Genomic DNA, 21,012 nt, shown 5'->3' on the forward strand with positions numbered 1-21,012 from the left:
GTCTGACTGAATCAAGACAGGCAGACCTCGAAGAAGATGTTCTGCTTGCAGTATGCCGTTGTAAATGGCTCTTAATTCCAGAATGTTTATGTGTAGACAAAACTTCTTGGCTCTACCACTTTCCCTGAAAGTTTCTTCCCTGTGTGACTGCTCCCCAGCCACGGAGGCTTGCATCTATGGTCACTAGGATCCAATCCTGAATCCTGAACCTGCGTCCCTCCAGAAGGTGAGAACTGTGCAGCCACCACAGAAGGGAGATTCTGGTCCTGGGAGATAGAATTATCTTCTGATGCATGTCCAGGTGAGACCCGGACCATTGGTCCAACAGGGTGCAGTATGGTATGCCGGCAACCAGCATACCGGCGCCGGGAGCCCGACTGCCGGCTTACCGGCAGTGTGGCGAGCGCAAATGAGCGCCACGCTTTTTTATTCTCCGTCCAGGGGGGTCGTGGATCCCATGAGGGAGAATAAGTGTCGGTATACAGGCTGTCGGGATTCCGGCATCGGTATACTGTGCGCCGGGATCCCGTCAGTCGGCATACTGAAGACCACCCGGTCCAACAGGTTCCACTGAAACACCCTTGCATGGAACCTGCCATATACGGAATGGCCTCGTAGGCCGCCACCATCTTCCCCAGCAACCGAGTGCATTGAAGAACTGACACTTTTGTTAGTTTCAGAAATTGTTTTACCATGTTCTGTAATTCAAGAGCTTTTTCCATTGGAAGAAAAATTCTCTGCAATTCTGTGTCCAGAATCATTCCCAGAAACGAAAGCCGTGTCGTTGGATCCAACTGTTATTTTGGCAAATTTAGGAGCCACCCGTGTTGTTGCAGAATCGTCAGTGAAAGAGCCACATTCTTCAACAATTGCTCCTTGGACCTCGCCTTTATGAGGAGATCGTCCAAGTACAGGATAATTGTGATTCCCTGCTTGCGCAGGAGAACCATCATTTCCGCCATTACTTTGGTGAAAATCCCGTGGACAGAACAAACGGCAACGTCAGAAATTGGTAATGACAATCCTGTACCGCAATCCTCAGATAAGCCTGATATGGAGGATATATGGGGACGTGTAAGTCGGTATTCTTTAAGTCGACCGACACCATAAAATCCCCCTCTTCCAGCGTGGAGATCACTGCACGTAGAGATTCCATCTTGAATTTGAATTTCTTTAGAAAGAAATTGAGTGATTTTAGGTTCAGAATCGGTCTGACTGAACCATCCGGCTTCGGGACCACGAACAGGCTCGAATAAAACCCTTCCACCCGCTGTGACGGGTGCACAGTGACAATCACTTGACTGTGACACAACTTTAGTATTGCAGCGCTTACTATTTCCCTTTCTAGAAGAGATGCTGGCAAGACCGACTTGAAAAATGGGTGAGGGGGCACGTCTTGAAACTCCAATTTGTACCCTTGGGTTACTATTTCGACTATACAAGGGTCCAGGGCCGAGTGCACCCAGACCTGACTGAAAAGTTTGAGACGTGCCCCCACCAGTGCGGACTCCCTCAGAGGAGCCCCAGCGTCATGCAGTGGATTTGGCAGAAGCCGGGGAGGACTTCTGCTCTTGGGAACTTGCCACAGCTTGTGACCTTTTTCCCCTTCCTCTCGTAGCAAGGAAAGAAGATCCTTGTCCTTTTTTGTATTTATTGGGCCGAAAGGACTGCATTTGATAGTGGGGGGTTCACTACGATATGCCGGCGGTCGGGCTCCCGGCGACCAGCATACCGGCGCCGGGAGCCTGATCGCCGGCTTACCGACAGTGTGGCGAGCGCAAATGAGCCCCTTGCGGGCTCCCTGCTCTCGCCATGCTACGGGCACGGTCCAGGGGGTCGTGGACCCCCAAGAGGGAGAATAAGTGTCGGTATGCTGGCTGTCGGGCTCACGGCGCCGGTATGCTGGTCGCCGGGAGCCCGACCGCTGGCATACTGAAGACCACTCGATAGTGGGGCGTTTTCTTTTGCTGTGCAGGAACATAAGGCAGGAACGATGACTTACCCGCGGTAGCCGTAGATACCAGGTCAGTGAGGCCATCGCCAAACAAGACCCTACCGTTAAATGGTAGAGACTCTATCGCCTTCTTAGAGTCAGCATCAGCTTTCCATTGATGAATCCACAACACTCTCCTGGCTGAGAGTGCCATGGCATTGGCCCTTGATCCCAAAAGGCCAATATCCCTCACAGCTTCCTTTAAATACGCTGCAGCATCCCTGATGTGACCCAAAGTCAAAAGCACGCTATCCCTATCTAGGGAATCTACCTCAGATGACAAGTTCTCTGCCCACCTTTCAATAGCGCTACTCACCCATGCCACAGCAACGGCAGGCCTGAGTAGCGACCCCGTAGTGACATAAATGGATTTCAGGGTATTTTCCTGCTTACGATCCGCAGGATCCTTTAGGGTTGCCGTGTCAGGGGACGGAAGCGCCACCTTTTTGGATACACGCGATAAAGCTTTGTCTACCGTGGGGATTGACATCCACCTTTCCCTGTCCCCAGAGGGGAACGGATATGTCACTGGAATTCTTTTGGGAACCTGTATCTTTTTGTCAGGATTTTCCCAAGCCTTTTCAAAAAGAGCGTGCAGTTCATGAGAGGGAGGAAACGTCACCTCAGGTTTCTTTCCTTTATACATACAGACCCTAGTATCAGGGACAGCAGGGTCCTCAGTGATATGTAACACGTCTTTTATCACCACGATCATGTACTGAATACTTTTAGCCAGCTTTGGATGTAATCTGGCATCATTATAGTCGACACTGGAATCAGAGTCTGTGTCGGTATATGTCTCTGCTATCTGGGTAACTGCACGTTTCTGTGACCCCGAAGGGGTCTGGGCCTGTGACAAAGCATCTTCCATGGATTTCCTCCATGTCTGGTTCTTAGACTCAGATTTATCAAGTCTCTTAGTCAACTTAGTCACGTTTGCGTTTAAAACACTCTCCATATATTCATCCAATCATCCGTCGGCGGTGCAGACACGGTCACTCTCACAGTATTTTCTGTCCCCACTCCAGCCTCCTCCTGGGAAAAGCATTCCGCCTCAGACATGTCGACACCCACGTACCGACACCCACAACCACACTGGGGCTATAGGAGACAGACCCACAATAAAGCCTGCAAGAGAGACACAGAGAGCGTTCTGCCAGCTCACACCCAGCGCCTATCCCGGTACTGAGGCCAGTGACATGACTGCCCAGACCTGCTAGCGCTTTATATATATATATATACAAATCTGCACCAATTTATTTGTGCGTCCCCCCGTTTTGCACCCTGTTACTTGTACAGCCGTGTGGAGGACAGGGCCAGCGTCTCTGCAGCTTCTGAGGAGAGAAAATGGCGCTGGTCAGAGGTATGTGGGCTAAGCCCCGCCCACTACATATCGCGCTTCAGTCCCGCTTAAAAATATGTTTATACTGGCGGGGGACCCTTATCTAGTGCCTGGGGCACTGTTATAACTCAAGGCAGTCTGATTTGAGGTGTTCATGCTGCCCAGGGCGCCCCTCCCTGCGCCCTGCACCCTGCAGTGCTGTGATATGTGTGGGAGCACGGTGCGCAGCGCGGAACCTCTTCTGCCGTCACTGAAGTCTTCTGATCTTCTCATACTCACCCGGCTTCTATCTTCCGGCTCTGTGAGGGGGCGACGGCGCGGCTCTGGGAACAAGCAGCTAGGCGCACCGTAGTGATCGAACCCTCTGGAGCTAATGTTGTCCAGTAGCCTAAGAAGCAGAGCCCTTGAACTCTTAAGAAGTAGGTCTGCTTCTCTCCCCTCAGTCCCACGATGCAGGGAGCCTGTAGCCAACAAATCTCCCTGAAAATAATAAACCTAACAAAAAGTATTTTCAGAGAAACTCAGGAGAGCTCCTCAGTGTGCATCCAGTCTCACTGGGCACAGAATCTAAACTGAAGTCTGGAGCAGGGGCATAGAGGGAGGAGCCAGTTCACACCCATTCAAAGTCTTGTAGTGTGCCCATGTCTCTTGCGGATGCCGTCTATACCCCATGGTTCTTGAAGCATCCCCAGCATCCTCTAGGACGTAGGAGAAAATAGATTTTAGAGTGGTCTCTATTTTCCTATCCGCCGGGTCCTTCACCGTAAGGGAGCCCGGAGCAGGGAGCACCGCCTTTTTAGAAAGGCGAGACGCTGAGACGTCTACGGCTGGGGATTCTTCCCAGAATTTTCTGCCTTCAGGGGCAAAGGGGAAGGTATTCAGAAACCTTTTCGTCACCTGATATTTTTTATCTGGATTCTTCCAGGCTAGTTTAAATAAATCATCCAATTCCGTGGAATCAGGGAATGTGACTTTTGGTTCCTTTTGAGGGAGGAAAAATGACTGCTGAGTACTTGCATCCCCCAGGAGGAGCTTTAACACCTCCCTAATAGCCAATACGAGGGGTTCAATACCCTGGATTGGGGTGGGATCCCCATCATCCTGTACATCAACATCACCATCAGTATCATATGATAGGAGTGCAGGTAGAGCAGGTTTCTGTGAAGCAGGCAGGGAGGGACACTTAGCAGTAAGGCTAGCCACTGCTTGTTACAGTTCTTGTGTCGTGTTTGCAGTTGCAGTGAGCTAAGATGACATATCAGACATCATAGTTTTTATAGCCCCCAACCAGGGAGGCTCCGCATTCTCCCCCACATTAGTATCAGCATGAGATGACTGACTACACTGCTCACATGATACGGAGCTGGATGTACTAGGAGAGAACCTGGCATTACGCACACTGCAAGACTTCTGGTTTACCATAGTGTAGTAGAAAACAGGTATAATGTACACACACAATACAGCCTGATATTATATATGACAAGCCTGCCCTATTGCATGTGAGAGGAGACAGAGAAGAGAGGACTCCAGCGCACCCAATGGTGACCGGCCCCAGTGAGGCTGTCAGTGGTTGTTACATCTGTGTAACCACAGTGAGATTCTTTATAAAACCCCACAGGGGATTATTGTGCACAATGATAGCGGCTCTCCCCCCTATACCCGGTACCAGTGTATACAGGGGCAGTTCTGGAGGAGCTGTGGAGGCTGCTGCAGCTCATGCAGAGGAAGATGCCAATATGCCGCTGAGCCCGCTCTAATGTAGCTCCGCCCCCCGCCATGGTGCCAGAGCTACTGCTGTATATTTATACTGGCCATGTCTCCTTATCTATGTACAGCCTCACATAAATGCTTAGTTCACCTGTGTTTAGCCAGTCTCACGCAGGGGCTATAGCGGGTCCCCCCCAGGTGGTTCAGCCGCACATTTGTCCGGGGGACCCCCCCTAGTGGGTCCCCCCGGTTGGTACTCACCACTGATGATCACCTTCAGGCATCTGTTAGGGGTGTGCGCAATGCTGCGGCTGCGACAGACAAGGCGCCATGCCCCGCTGAACAAACAGCCCCTCAGGACGGTGGTCCTGCAGCGGGGAAGCGGCTCTCACCTCAGGAGGCCGGTGACCGCCCCCCCCCCCTAACCACAACGGTGCAGGTATGGTGTTGCCCAAACAGCATACCGAAATCATTAAAAGTTAGAAATAAAAATGAAGGAAAACTCTGGAGATGCAGAGTGTGCATCCTCTCCTGAGGGCACTTTATCTAAACTGAGCTGTGGGAGGGGCATAGAGGGGAGGAGCCAGCACACCCAGTGGTAGAATGTTTAAAGTGCACTTGCTCCTTTGGACCCGTCTATACCCCATGGTTCTAATTCTGTCTACAATATCCCTTATGGATGCTAGAGAAAAGTAATTGCAGCAGAGGGTGGTCCACAGTGTCCAATGCAGCAGAGAGGTGAAGGAGAATAAGCAGAGAGTAGTGACCATTGGATCTGGCAGCATGGAGGTCTTTGCAGACTTTAGCGAGGGCAGTATCAGTGGAGTGGAGAGGACGGAAGCCAGGCTGGAATGGGTCAAGCAGTGAGTGTGAGGAAAGACAGGAGTTAGGAGGAGAGAGATGGTCGGTAGTTGGAGAGATTGGTTGGATGAAGGGAAGGGTTTATAAGAATAGGGGAGACAAGAGCATGATGGAAGGCCGAGGGGACAGTGTCTGATGAGAGGGAGAGAATGAGATGGGCAAGATGGGAACAGGCAGAAGAAGAGAGGTAGCGGAGGAGGTGATAGGGTCAAATGGGGAGGTGGAGAGGGTGAGGAACGGCTGAGGGCCATGACTTCCACACTAGATACAAAGAAGAGAGATGTCAGAGTTGGTAGGAGGTAAGGGGGGTGTCAGGAAATGGAGGAGGGCATTGCTCAAGGGTCTGGTGGGATGTGATATCCTGCCATAGGGAGCCAATTTTGCATGGGAAGTAGGTGGCAAAGTCAAGAGCAGAGAGTGAGGGGGCGGGGCAGAGGAGCGAGTTGACAGTGGAAAAGGGGCGCCAGGGTTTGAGGACTGGGAGGAGATGAGGTTCTTGACGGAAAGTGGACAGTAGGAATGCATGTGGAGTGCCAGGGTTGCGGTGTCGTCACATCAGGTGAGGGGGATAGAAGGGGACAGGCAGGGGAGGGGGATATGGGAGGCAGGTAGGGGGCAACTGGGAAGGGACAGGAGACACGAAGGGGCAACCCTATTCACCCCCTATGTGTGTATACCGCCCCCCTGTATGTATAGCACCCCCTATGTGTGTATACCACCCCCTATGTGTGTATAGCGCCGCCTATGTGTGTATACCGCCCCCTATGTGTGTACAGCACCCCCTATGTGTGTATAGCGCCCCCTATGTGTGTATACCGCCCCCTATGTGTGTATAGCGCCCCCCCGTATGTATAGAACCCCCTATGTGTGTATACCGCCCCCCATGTGTGTATACCACCCCCCTATGTGTGTATAGCGCCGCCTATGTGTGTATAGCGCCGCCTATGTGTGTATAGCGCCGCCTATGTGTGTATAGCGCCGCCTATGTGTGTATACCGCCCCCTATGTGTGTACAGCACCCCCTATGTGTGTATAGCGCCCCCTATGTGTGTATAGTGCCCCCCCATGTGTGTGTATAGCGCCCCCCATGTGTGTATACCGCCCCCTATGTGTGTATAGCGCCCCCCGTATGTATAGAACCCCCTATGTGTGTATACCGCCCCCCCATGTGTATACCGCTCCCTATGTGTGTACAGCACCCCCTATGTGTGTATAGCGCCCCCTATGTGTCTATAGTGCCCCCTATGTGTGTATAGCGCCCCCCCATGTGTGTATAGCGCCCATGTGTGTATAGCGCCCCCATGTGTGTATAGCGCCCCCCCATATGTATAGAACCCCCTATGTGTGTATACCGCCCCCCCATGTGTGTATACCGCTCCCTATGTGTGTACAGCACCCCCTATGTGTGTATAGCGCCCCTATGTGTGTATAGTGCCCCCTATGTGTGTATAGCGCCCCCCCATGTGTGTATAGCGCCCCCATGTGTGTATAGCGCCCCCATGTGTGTATAGCGCCCCCATGTGTGTATACCGTCCCCTATGTGTGTATAGCGCCCCCTATGTGTATATAGCGCCCCTGTGTGTATACCTCCCCCCTATGTGTATATTCTGCCCCCTATGTGTGTATACCGCCCCCTATGTGTATATAGCGCCCCCCTATGTGTGTATAGCGCCCCCCTATGTGTGTATAGCGCCCCCCTATGTGTGTATACCGCCCCCCTGTGTGTATAGCACCCCCCTATGTGTATATAGCGCCCCTATGTGTGTATACCTCCCCCCTATGTGTATATTCTGCCCCCTATGTGTGTATACCGCCCCCTATGTGTATATAGCGCCCCCCTATGTGTGTATAGCGCCCCCTATGTGTGTATACCGCCCCCCTGTGTGTATAGCACCCCCCTATGTGTATATAGCGCCCCTATGTGTGTATACCTCCCCCCTATGTGTATATTCTGCCCCCTATGTGTGTATACCGCCCCCTATGTGTATATAGCGCCCCCCTATGTGTGTATAGCGCCCCCCCTATGTGTGTATAGCGCCCCCCTATGTGTGTATAGTGCCCCTATGTGTGTATAGCGCCCCCTATGTGTGTATACCGCCCCCCTGTGTGTATAGCACCCCCTATGTGTGTATACCGCCCCCCCATGTGTGTATACCGCCCCCTATGTGTGTATAGCGCCGCCTATGTGTGTACAGCACCCCCTATGTGTGTATAGCGCCCCCTATGTGTGTATAGCGCTCCCTATGTGTGTATAGTGCCCCCTATGTGTATATACCGCCCCCTATGTGTGTATAGCGCCCCCCTATGTGTGTATACCGCCCCCCATGTGTGTATAGCACTCCCTATGTGTGTATACCGTCCCCTATGTGTGTATAGCGCTCCCTATGTGTGTATACCATCCCCTATGTGTGTATAGCACCCCCTATGTATGTATAGCGACCCCCTATGTGTGTATACCGTCCCCTATGTGTGTATAGTGCCCCCTATGTGTATATAGCGCCCCCCTATGTGTATATAGCGCCCCCTATGTGTGTATACCGCCCCCTATGTGTGTATACCGCCCCCTATGTGTGTATAGTGCCCCCCATGTGTGTATAGTGCCCCCCATGTGTGTATACCGCCCCCCATGTGTGTATACCGCCCCCCATGTGTGTATACCGCCCCCCATGTGTGTATAGCGCCGCCTATGTGTGTACAGCACCCCCTATGTGTGTATAGCGCCCCCTATGTGTGTATAGCGCTCCCTATGTGTGTATAGTGCCCCCTATGTGTATATACCGCCCCCTATGTGTGTATGGCGCCCCCTATGTGTGTATACCGCCCCCATGTGTGTATACCACCCCCCATGTGTGTATAGCGCTCCCTATGTGTGTATACCATCCCCTATGTGTGTATAGCACCCCCTATGTATATATAGCGACCCCCTATGTGTGTATACCGTCCCCTATGTGTGTATAGTGCCCCCTATGTGTATATAGCGCCCCCCTATGTGTATATAGCGCCCCCTATGTGTGTATACTGCCCCCTATGTGTGTATACTGCCCCCTATGTGTGTATACCGCCCCCAATGTGTGTATAGTGCCCCCTATGTGTGTATAGTGCCCCCCATGTGTGTATAGTGCCCCCATGTGTGTATACTGCCCCCCATGTGTGTATACCGCCCCCCATGTGTGTATACCGCCCCCCATGTGTGTATACCGCCCCCTGAATGTATAGCGCCCCCTATGTGTGTATAGCGCCCCCTATGTGTGTATAGCGCTCCCTATGTGAGTATAGCGCTCCCTATGTGAGTATAGTGCCCCGTATGTGTATATAACGCCCCCCTGTGTGTATAGTGCCCCTATGTGTGTATAGCGCCCCCCATGTGTGTATACCGCCCCCCTGTGTGTATAGCACCCCCTATGTGTGTATAGCGCCCCCTATGTGTGTATACCGGCCCCCTATGTGTGTATACCGCCCCTATGTGTGTATACCGCCCCCCCATGTGTGTATACCGCCCCCCATGTGTGTATACCGCCCCCTATGTGAGTATAGCGCCCCCTATGTGAGTATAGTGCCCCCTATGTGTATATAGCGCCCCCCTATGTGTATATAGCGCCCCCCTGTGTGTATAGTGCCCCTATGTGTGTATAGCGCCCCCTATGTGTGTATACCGCCCCCCATGTGTGTATACCGCCCCCCATGTGTGTATACCGCCCCCCATGTGTGTATACCGCCCCCCTATGTGTGTATACCGCCCCCCTATGTGTGTATACCGCCCCCCTATGTGTGTATAGCGCCCCCTATGTGTGTATAGCGCCCCCTATGTGTGTATAGCGTCCCCTATGTGTGTATACCGTCCCCTATGTGTGTATAGCGCCCCCTATGTGTGTATAGCGCCCCCTATGTGTGTATAGCACCCCCTATGTGTATATAGCGCCCCCATGTGTGTATAGCGCCCCCATGTGTGTATAGCGCCCCCCTATGTGTATATAGCGCCCCTTTGTGTGTATAGCGCCCCTATGTGTGTATACTGCCCCCTATGTGTGTATAGCGCCCCCATGTGTGTATAGCACCCCCTATGTGTGTATAGCGCCCCCTATGTGTGTATAGCGCCCCCCTATGTGTATATAGCGCCCCTATGTGTGTATAGCGCCCCCTATGTGTGTATAGCGCCCCCTATGTGTGTATAGCGCCCCTTATGTGTGTATAGCACCCCCTATGTGTATATAGCGCCCCTATGTGTGTATAGCGCCCCCTATGTGTGTATAGCGCCCCCCTATGTGTATATAGCGCCCCTATGTGTGTATAGCGCCCCCTATGTGTGTATAGCGCCCCCTATGTGTATATAGCGCCCCTATGTGTGTATAGCACCCCCTATGTGTATATAGCGCCCCTATGTGTGTATAGCGCCCCCTATGTGTGTATAGCGCCCCCTATATGTGTATACCGTCCCCTATGTGTGTATACCGCCCCCCCCTATGTGTGTATACCACCCCCTATGTACAGCACCCCCTATGTGTGTATAGTGCCCCCTATGTGTATAGTGCCCCCTATGTGTATAGTGCCCCCTATGTGTGTATACCGCCTCCTATGTGTAACACCCTGTATCACCAGTGACATCAGTGTGAGCAGTGCTGTGTGTGTATGACACGGGTAATATACTCTCCATGCACCACACACTGCAGCACATACACCCTGCCCGGCAGGAGAGGGGGCGGCGGCCATTACCTGGAGGAGACCGGGGGCGGAGCTCTGTGTACAGGAAGGGAAGGGGCACTGTTTCCGGGTCACCGTATAGAGCAAGGGATCAGCCACCAGCCCCGCCCACTCTCTCATAGGCTGTAGCAACCCGTCACTCAGCCCAGCCCCGCCTCTGTCTCTAGCTATTGGTCGCAGGGTCCAGTCACTCAGTAACCTTTCTCCCGCCCATTTCTCGCAGCCCCGCCCCCTCTCCCTCCTACACATGTCACGATGAGTGACGGGACAGTCAGACCAATGGCGAGTAGAGTGGGCGGGGCTGTATGATGGACTCCTTGGTGTATGAAATAAGGAGTGGGCGGGGCTAGAAGATGAGTGACGGGATACTACAGCCTATGAGCGGGAGAGCTACTGGTTGCTTAGTGACTGCGGCTGTGCCTACCCATAATCCCATGCGCTCCCCTCCAGTATATACAGGTCAGTAGCATAGTTTTTCCCCCAAGTTGCTTTATTTATATTTATATATATATCTATCTATATCTATATATACATTTATATATATATATTTATATTTATTTTATTTGTATTTTTTTTGGTGGTTGCTTGTTTTTGTGCTTTTTTTTATATTTTTTATTTTTTTATGTTACTACTGGCACCGCCCATCAGACACGGGTGAGAAGCTGCGGATGAATAGAATAGTTGGGGTGTTACATTGTGTCGCTGTGACGTGACAGTGAGATGATGATAGTGATGGAGCGCTGTTCTGCAGGGTGAGGAGATTATTCAGAGTTTGTCGCAGATTTTACTATTTTACCAAAATCTGCGACCACCAGAATGGCACGCAGGGGGCCGCCCAGAACAGGGCGAGACCACCCGGCATGTGTGGTGCTGCCCCGCCATGCCATCGCAATTCACATAGTGACTGACCCCGGCCTATACATAAGCAGCGGCACCGCCGCCATGTTTCCAATCGCAGGAAATGCAGCGACATCATTGGCCAGCCCTGAAAACAGCCATGACACGTCTGTCGCCAGTGCTAGATTGAGCCTGCATGCAATCAATCCGTCGTCATCCCCCCTCGCATCGCACTGCGCTGAGCGTGGGGAGAAATGTGTGCTGAGCCGTCTGTGTTAAGAACACTCAGCACACATCTCCCCCGTCGGTATCCCCCTTACCACCGACTGGACGGGATGTAGTTACCCAGCTGTCGTGATCCCGGCATTAAGGATCCTGAAGCCGAAATCCTGACAGACGGGAATGCCGTCAGCGCTCGCCACGGGTTTTCCCACTTGTGTGTCTACAACACCCATAGAGTGACAATAAAACCTGTGGTGAGTGCAGTGAGCCACCGTGCCGTGGCGAATGCACTCTTTGCGCTTGCCCCGCTGCCAGTATTCTTGCGGCCAGGATGCCGCTGTTGGTATATTGACCCCTGGCATCCCGTCTGTCGGGATATCATTACCATCCCGACTTGAGAACCAGATACCAGAAGAAAAAGTTCAAGAAACTGAAACTATCCACCTGACTTCAAGATCCAGAACTTATCTTCAGTCCATCCAGCAGCCAGACATAGCACCAATAATTACACTATATCCAAAAACTTAAGTTGGGCTTTTTTGGCAGCTTTTTAGTAACGGTTTGAGCTTGTTTTGGGCTTATTTTTTAGTCATCAGTTGCTTGTTTTTCATTTAATAGTTGGCAACACTGGTCAGTACTTATTGCATATATACTTACACTGATATATATATATAGTAGAGAACTCCAAAGGATTTGGAAGGTGCACTCGCACTAGTAAAGAATTGTAGAACCTTCTTTAAAATCACCAATACTTTTATTGTCGATGTTTCGGTCTGATAACAGGCCTTTTTCAAGACAGGTGATATATCATCTTCATCAATTCATCATCATAGACAACTCATTTGTAGTCTGCAAAAAACACAGTGGTATACAGTCACAAGCAATATGCCTCACCGGTACCCGTGGGCACCCGACAGTGACACTATTGGACCCATCACCAACAGACATCCATTGGAAGTGTGCCTAGAGCAGGGGTGTCAAAGACAAGGCCCGCGGGCCAAATCCGGCCCGCCAGACCTCGTCTGATGGCCCGCGGTGCCGCCGCCATGAAACCCCCTTCTCCCGAGTGCCCAGCTCGGGGGGGGCGGGGTTTCGCGGAATGACGCGATTGCGTCGTGACGTCACGGCGCAAACGCGTCATTCAACGAAACCCCGTCGGAGGAGGGAGAAGGGAGCCGCGCAGACGAGGAGGGAGAGGCGGCTGAAGAGCGGCGAGAACCGCTTCAAATGTAAGTCAGCCCCTCTCCCTTCCTCTCTTTCTCTCTCTCTCCCTCCTTCCACCACCTGCCGCAATGTGTAAAATGGGGACCTGTGCCTGCCACAATGTGTAAAATGGGGACCTGTACCTGCCGCTATGTGTAACATGGGGACCTGTGCCTGCCGCAATGTGTAAAATGGGGACCTGTGCCTGCCGCAATGTGTAAAATGGGGACCTGTGCCTGCCGCAATGTGTAAAATGGGGACCTGTGCCTGCCGCAATGTGTAAAATGGGGACCTGTGCACTATAAAAGGGGGCACATGGCTGGGCACTATAAAAGGGGGCACATGGCTGGGCACTTTAAAAGGGGGCAGATGGCTGGGCACATATAAGGCAGGTGGAGCGGTAAATTTTGGATAGACCTACAGATACAACCGGCCCTTTGATGGGGACCAAACTGCTGATGCGGCCCCCGATGAATTTGAGTTTGACACCCCTGGCCTAGAGGGTATAACCATCCTCCTTTTAATACCTGAGAAACATCAAGGAATCCACACCGGGCATCACTTATGTCAGGACACTCAAGTACGCTAAAAAGCTACCTCCATCTGTCAAGAGAGGTTTTAAATACACGTTTATACATAGGGCTTAATAATATCCACCACTGCTATCTTACATCCAACATGTTATCAATAACATCCTCATACCTTATTAAGTAGCCAAAGGACTAATGCAGCAATATTGTAGGAGGCATTTGGTTTAGGAAAGTCCACCTACCAACACCTAAGGGAAATAATATCCTCACTAAGTATTTGTAAACATGTCATTGTACAACCCATTATAGTACAAAATACCACATCAGTACTTACATTAGCCCGAGGACGCCACAGGCATTGCTGCACGCCGTCCCCATAAACATCTAAGCTATTTAAACCGTGTGGACCGGAAGTGACGTCCATTCCGGAAATCACACTTGCAACCTAATAAACTCCTATTACAGCCAACTTCTAAATCAAGCGAACTCCAGAATGTGCCAAACGCACTGCCCTTCACCTGCACACCCAGCCGCCACATCGCATATCCCCCCGCGACGGCCCACGCCGCACACATAAGATCCCGGTGCAGCACCGCTGGAAACGCGTCATCATGCGTTCCAACGGTACTTACGTGCGGTTCAACTGCCGGAAGTGTACATCCGAATGCCGTAACCGCGGAGTCGTCATGCTAGCACATCAGGGCTCAAAAGACATAGGTGTAATGACCCAATGACATAGGGATCGTGCCTCCACACTTCCCCATAACAATATTCCAAATCATAAAGATTTTCTTGTCCCCTCCAATCGATGCCAGGGTACAGCCGGTCTACGCCCAATATTAAACCATCTAATAGAATACCCATCATGTCCAGTAGGAGAGTGGAAAATTAAAACCCCTCAATGGTACTATTCATAGGTACACCTTGTGCACCCACCAACAAATTCTACAAAAGCACCAGATTGTTATTAAGGAGTGAAATTTATCTCCTTAAGTCAACAAACCAAACTCGCCCAATATTGTTTATATATCACCTGGGAAAAAAATATACTCGAGCATCCAACCATCCCAATGTGCCTATGTCATCGCATATAAATTCACGCGTACTCTACGCACTATTAGGGTTGCAAATTACAGTGGTCCAAAGGTCTGTTCGGCTACCCCGGAGGCCGGTGAGACATTCACATAACAATGATCCTATAATCAAAAAGTGCAAAAAATGACTACACATACAAAAAAAAATTTTTAATTGACAAAAAGGCTTCAATGTAGGAAGAAGCCCATCTGCCAACTTACAGGTCTGCTATATACCACTTGAGGCTCCACATCACACGGTCAATAAATGGCCCTTAAAGAAAGGGATGTAAAGAATTTGCTTCATTAAGTCCCCTAGGGGCTACAGTATCTAAAGGGTGTATCCAATAACACTCTCGCTGTTTGAGAGCCAGGGAGCGACCCCCCCCCCCCATTAGATTTGGGGGGATCCAATCAATTATTTTACATTTAAGGCATGCCACTTTGTGTCTAGCATCCAAAAAGTGGCGGGCCACTGGCTTATCAGTTTTACCCGTGAGAATAGCCGTATGTATGGAAGACCTGTGATTGGCCATACGATCACAAAACACACGTGTCTTAAGGCCAACATAATACAACCAACAGGGGCACTTCAGTATATATATAATAAAGTCAAGACGGCAGTGTAGATGGTACTTTAATCGGATGGTTTTTCCAGTGTGCGGGTGACTAAATGTCGGACCTGTAATCATGGACCGACACGTAGTGCAACTGCCGCATGAAAAACATCCCGGTTTAGATTGCATCAAGGTAGTCCATGGAGTCTTGATGGGGTCTTCTTCAGGAAACGATCTAGGTTTCATGAGAAGCTGTTTGAGATTAGCTCCCCTTCTATAAGCCATCATTGGAACCCCCGTTTTCGTGAAGGGTAGAGACTCATCTGATTTAATAATTGGCCAATGGTGATGCAATGCCTTTTTCATCCTCGTGGCATTCCCATCAAACTGTGTAGGAAAGATCAGGCGCTCCTGCATTTTCCTTTTAGGTTTAGTCCCCATAATTGCTTGTTCAGCTCTGTGTCTACACCCCGTAATAATTTAGGAGAATAGCCACGTTCTAGAAAACGTGTAGTGATCTCATTACATTGATCATCTCTGCGCACAGGATCAGAATTCAACCTCATTACTCTCAAGTACTGTGAAGTGGGAAAACTCTCTCTTTTATGATGGCTAGTCGCTAGTAGTAATTGATTGCGATCCGTAGGTTTTACGATAGAGAGTATAACTCAACTGTGCCTGTATTCATAATCGTCACGTCCAAGAAATGAATGACTATATACCACTGTGTTTTTTGAAGACTACATATGAGTTGTCTATGATGATGAATTGATGAAGATGATATATCACCTGTCTTGAAAAAGGCCTGTTATCAGACCGAAACGTCGACAATAAAAGTATTGGTGATTTTAAAGAAGAAGGTTCTACAATTCTGTACTAGTGCGATGCTGGGCTGTGTAGCATGCAGGACACCCTGCACCAGAGGTGTAACTAGACATTTTGGTGCCCTTAGGCAGGAAGTGAATTGGTGTCCCACCTCCCAGACCGCAAAGCAGAGGGAAGGCGCGCCCCAAAATTTTAGGGGCGTGGCTTCGTGGGGAAGGGGCGTGACCACATAATAGTGCCAATTCACATTACACCACACAGTAGTGCCGTTTATACACATTGCACCAGGTAGAACCTCCTATGCACACTGCGCCAGGTAGAACACTTTATACATATTGCGCCAGGTACAGCACGTTATACACTTTGCACCAGGTATAGCACATTATACACAATGCACCAGGTACAGCACGTTATACACAATGCACCAGGTACAGCACGTTATACACAATGCACCAGGTACAGCACGTTATACACAATGCACCAGGTACAGCACGTTATACACAATGCACCAGGTACAGCACGTTATACACTTTGCACCAGGTAGAGCACGTTATACACTTTGCACCAGGTACAGCACGTTATACACTTTGCTCCAGGTACAGCACGTTATACACTTTGCACCAGGTACAGCACGTTATACACTTTGCTCCAGGTACAGCACGTTATACACTTTGCGCCAGGTAGAGCACGTTATACACATTGCACCAGGTAGAGCACGTTATACACATTGCAGCAGGTAGAGCACGTTATACACATTGCAGCAGGTAGAACACGTTATACACATTGCAGCAGGTAGAGCACGTTATACACATTGCGCCAGGTAGAGCACGTTATACACATTGCAGCAGGCAGAGCACGTTATACACATTGCAGCAGGTAGAACACGTTATACACATTGCAGCAGGCAGAGCACGTTATACACATTGCAGCAGGTAGAACACGTTATACACATTGCAGCAGGCAGAGCACGTTATACACATTGCGCCAGGTAGAGCACGTTATACACATTGCGCCAGGTAGAGCACGTTATACACATTGCACCAGGTAGAGCACGTTATACACATTGCGCCAGGTAGAGCACGTTATACACATTGCGCCAGGTAGAGCACGTTATACACTTTGCACCAGGTACAGCACGTTATACACTTTGCACCAGGTACAGCACGTTATACACATTGCACCAGGTAGAGCGCGTTATACACACTGCGCCAGGCAGAGCGCGTTATACACACTGCGCCAGGCAGGGCGCGTTATACACACTGCGCCAGGCAGAGCGCGTTATACACACTGCGCCAGGCAGAGCACGTTGTACACACTGCGCCAGGTAAGAGCACTGAGGCACACTGCACCAGGTAAGAGCACTGAGGCACACTGCACCAGGTAAGAGCACTGAGGCACACTGCACCAGGTAAGAGCACTGAGGCACACTGCACCAGGTAAGTGCACTGAGGCACACTGCACCAGGTAAGAGCACTGAGGCACACTGTACCAGGTAAGAGCACTGAGGCACACTGCACCAGGTAAGAACACTGAGGCACACTGCACCAGGAAAGAGCACTGAGGCACACTGCACCAGGAAAGAGCACTGAGGCACACTGCACCAGGAAAGAGCACTGAGGCACACTGCACCAGGAAAGAGCACTGAGGCACACTGCACCAGGTAAGAGCACTGAGGCACACTGCACCAGGTAAGAGCACTGAGGCACACTGCACCAGGAAAGAGCACTGAGGCACACTGCACCAGGAAAGAGCACTGAGGCACACTGCATCAGGAAAGAGCACTGAGGCACACTGCACCAGGTAAGAGCACTGAGGCACACTGCACCAGGTAAGAGCACTGAGGCACACTGCACCAGGTAAGAGCACTGAGGCACACTGCACCAGGTAAGAGCACTGAGGCACACTGCACCAGGTAAGAGCACTGAGGCACACTGCACCAGGTAAGAGCACTGAGGCACACTGCACCAGGTAAGAGCACTGAGGCACACTGCACCAGGTAAGAGCACTGAGGCACACTGCACCAGGTAAGAGCACTGAGGCACACTGCACCAGGTAAGAGCACTGAGGCACACTGCACCAGGAAAGAGCACTGAGGCACACTGCACCAGGAAAGAGCACTGAGGCACACTGCACCAGGTAAGAGCACTGAGGCACACTGCACCAGGTAAGAGCACTGAGGCACACTGCACCAGGTAAGAGCACTGAGGCACACTGCACCAGGTAAGAGCACTGAGGCACACTGCACCAGGTAAGAGCACTGAGGCACACTGCACCAGGTAAGAGCACTGAGGCACACTGCACCAGGTAAGAGCACTGAGGCACACTGCACCAGGTAAGAGCACTGAGGCACACTGCACCAGGTAAGTGCACTGAGGCACACTGCACCAGGTAAGAGCACTGAGGCACACTGCACCAGGAAAGAGCACTGAGGGACACTGCACCAGGTAAGAGCACTGAGGCACACTGCACCAGGTAAGAGCACTGAGGCACACTGCACCAGGTAAGAGCACTGAGGCACACTGCACCAGGTAACAGCACTGAGGCACACTGCACCAGGTAAGAGCACTGAGGCACACTGCACCAGGTAAGAGCACTGAGGCACACTGCACCAGGTAAGAGCACTGAGGCACACTGCACCAGGTAAGAGCACTGAGGCACACTGCACCAGGTAAGAGCACTGAGGCACACTGCACCAGGTAAGAGCACTGAGGCACACTGCACCAGGTAAGAGCACTGAGGCACACTGCACCAGGTAAGAGCACTGAGGCACACTGCACCAGGTAAGAGCACTGAGGCACACTGCACCAGGTAAGAGCACTGAGGCACACTGCACCAGGTAAGAGCACTGAGGCACACTGCACCAGGTAAGAGCACTGAGGCACACTGCACCAGGTAAGAGCACTGAGGCACACTGCACCAGGTAAGAGCACTGAGGCACACTGCACCAGGTAAGAGCACTGAGGCACACTGCACCAGGTAAGAGCACTGAGGCACACTGCACCAGGAAAGAGCACTGAGGGACACTGCACCAGGTAAGAGCACTGAGGCACACTGCACCAGGTAAGAGCACTGAGGCACACTGCACCAGGTAAGAAAGCTGAAGCACACTGCACCAGGTAAGAGCACTGAGGCACACTGCACCAGGTAAGAGCACTGAGGCACACTGCACCAGGTAAGAGCACTGAGGCACACTGCACCAGGTAAGTGCACTGAGGCACACTGCACCAGGTAAGAGCACTGAGGCACACTGCACCAGGTAAGAGCACTGAGGCACACTGCACCAGGAAAGAGCACTGAGGCACACTGCACCAGGAAAGAGCACTGAGGCACACTGCACCAGGAAAGAGCACTGAGGCACACTGCACCAGGAAAGAGCACTGAGGCACACTGCACCAGGTAAGAGCACTGAGGCACACTGCACCAGGTAAGAGCACTGAGGCACACTGCACCAGGTAAGAAAGCTGAAGCACACTGCACCAGGTAAGAGCACTGAGGCACACTGCACCAGGTAAGAGCACTGAGGCACACTGCACCAGGAAAGAGCACTGAGGCACACTGCACCAGGTAAGAGCACTGAGGCACACTGCACCAGGAAAGAGCACTGAGGCACACTGCACCAGCTAAGAGCACTGAGGCACACTGCACCAGGTAAGAGCACTGAGGCACACTGCACCAGGTAAGAAAGCTGTAGCACACTGCACCAGGTAAGAGCACTGAGGCACACTGCACCAGGTAAGAGCACTGAGGCACACTGCACCAGGAAAGAGCACTGAGGCACACTGCACCAGGAAAGAGCACTGAGGCACACTGCACCAGGAAAGAGCACTGAGGCACACTGCACCAGGTAAGAGCACTGAGGCACACTGCACCAGGTAAGAGCACTGAGGCACACTGCACCAGGTAAGAGCACTGAGGCACACTGCACCAGGAAAGAGCACTGAGGCACACTGCACCAGGAAAGAGCACTGAGGCACACTGCACCAGGAAAGAGCACTGAGGCACACTGCACCAGGTAAGAGCACGGAGGCACACTGCACCAGGTAAGAGCACGGAGGCACACTGCACCAGGTAAGAGCACTGAGGCACACTGCACCAGGTAAGAGAACTGAGGCACACTGCACCAGGTAAGAGCACTGAGGCACACTGCACCAGGTAAGAGCACTGAGGCACACTGCACCAGGTAAGAGCACTGAGGCACACTGCACCAGGTAAGAGCACTGAGGCACACTGCACCAGGTAAGAGCACTGAGGCACACTGCACCAGGAAAGAGCACTGAGGCACACTGCACCAGGAAAGAGCACTGAGGCACACTGCACCAGGTAAGAGCACTGAGGCACACTACACCAGGTAAGAGCACTGAGGCACACTGCACCAGGTAAGAGCACTGAGGCACACTGCACCAGGTAAGAGCACTGAGGCACACTGCACCAGGTAAGAGCACTGAGGCACACTGCACCAGGTAAGAGCACTGAGGCACACTGCACCAGGTAAGAGCACTGAGGCACACTGCACCAGGAAAGAGCACTGAGGCACACTGCACCAGGTAAGAGCACTGAGGCACACTGCACCAGGTAAGAGCACTGAGGCACACTGCACCAGGAAAGAGCACTGAGGCACACTGCACCAGGAAAGAGCACTGAGGCACACTGCATCAGGAAAGAGCACTTGAGGCACACTGCACCAGGTAAGAGCACTGAGGCACACTGCACCAGGTAAGAGCACTGAGGCACACTGCACCAGGTAAGAGCACTGAGGCACACTGCACCAGGTAAGAGCACTGAGGCACACTGCACCAGGTAAGAGCACTGAGGCACACTGCACCAGGTAAGAGCACTGAGGCACACTGCACCAGGTAAGAGCACTGAGGCACACTGCACCAGGTAAGAGCACTGAGGCACACTGCACCAGGTAAGAGCACTGAGGCACACTGCACCAGGTAAGAGCACTGAGGCACACTGCACCAGGAAAGAGCACTGAGGCACACTGCACCAGGAAAGAGCACTGAGGCACACTGCACCAGGTAAGAGCACTGAGGCACACTGCACCAGGTAAGAGCACTGAGGCACACTGCACCAGGTAAGAGCACTGAGGCACACTGCACCAGGTAAGAGCACTGAGGCACACTGCACCAGGTAAGAGCACTGAGGCACACTGCACCAGGTA

General features: G+C 51.8%; 1 protein-coding gene across 1 annotated transcript in view; it reads right to left on the minus strand.

Annotated features, from left to right (window-relative positions):
• Positions 1-21,012, minus strand: part of LOC134983892 (oocyte zinc finger protein XlCOF22-like) — a 630,483-nt gene that overhangs the window by 71,883 nt on the left and 537,588 nt on the right. The window lies entirely within an intron of this gene.

This window comes from Pseudophryne corroboree (assembly GCF_028390025.1).
Source record: "Pseudophryne corroboree isolate aPseCor3 chromosome 3 unlocalized genomic scaffold, aPseCor3.hap2 SUPER_3_unloc_28, whole genome shotgun sequence".
Classification (NCBI taxonomy): Eukaryota; Metazoa; Chordata; class Amphibia; order Anura; family Myobatrachidae; genus Pseudophryne; species Pseudophryne corroboree.